The sequence below is a fragment of the Mandrillus leucophaeus genome, unplaced genomic scaffold (assembly GCF_000951045.1).
Source record: "Mandrillus leucophaeus isolate KB7577 unplaced genomic scaffold, Mleu.le_1.0 Scaffold164, whole genome shotgun sequence".
Lineage (NCBI taxonomy): Eukaryota > Metazoa > Chordata > Mammalia > Primates > Cercopithecidae > Mandrillus > Mandrillus leucophaeus.
This window is the reverse complement of record NW_012101632.1, coordinates 2,007,361-2,007,711: the sequence shown is the minus strand read 5'-3', so window position 1 is coordinate 2,007,711 and position 351 is coordinate 2,007,361.

The following is a 351-nucleotide window of genomic DNA, read 5'->3' as shown; positions in this document are numbered from 1 at the left end:
ACCCCACCCTGGACTATTACAGCAACCCTCTTGTGCATCTCCTTGAATTGCACCGCTCACTCTCTCCTAATCCATCCTCCATAAGTCCTCAGTGCTGCCCTCTCCTACCAGACATTCTGGTTGTCCTGTCCTCTGCATGAAAGGCCTCACCCTCCTCTCTGTTCTATTCTTTGCCTGGTAAAATGTTTTTTGCCCTTTGTTGTTCTCTGGGAAGCTCTCCCTGAGCGTACCTCCACCAGCTTTCTCTTTCCCTCCCAGCTCCTTCTGGGATCACAAGGATCCTTGTGTGCAAACCCACATATGCTCCAGTCTGCACAGTGAGCTCCATTCACACTCTCCACGAACAGCTGT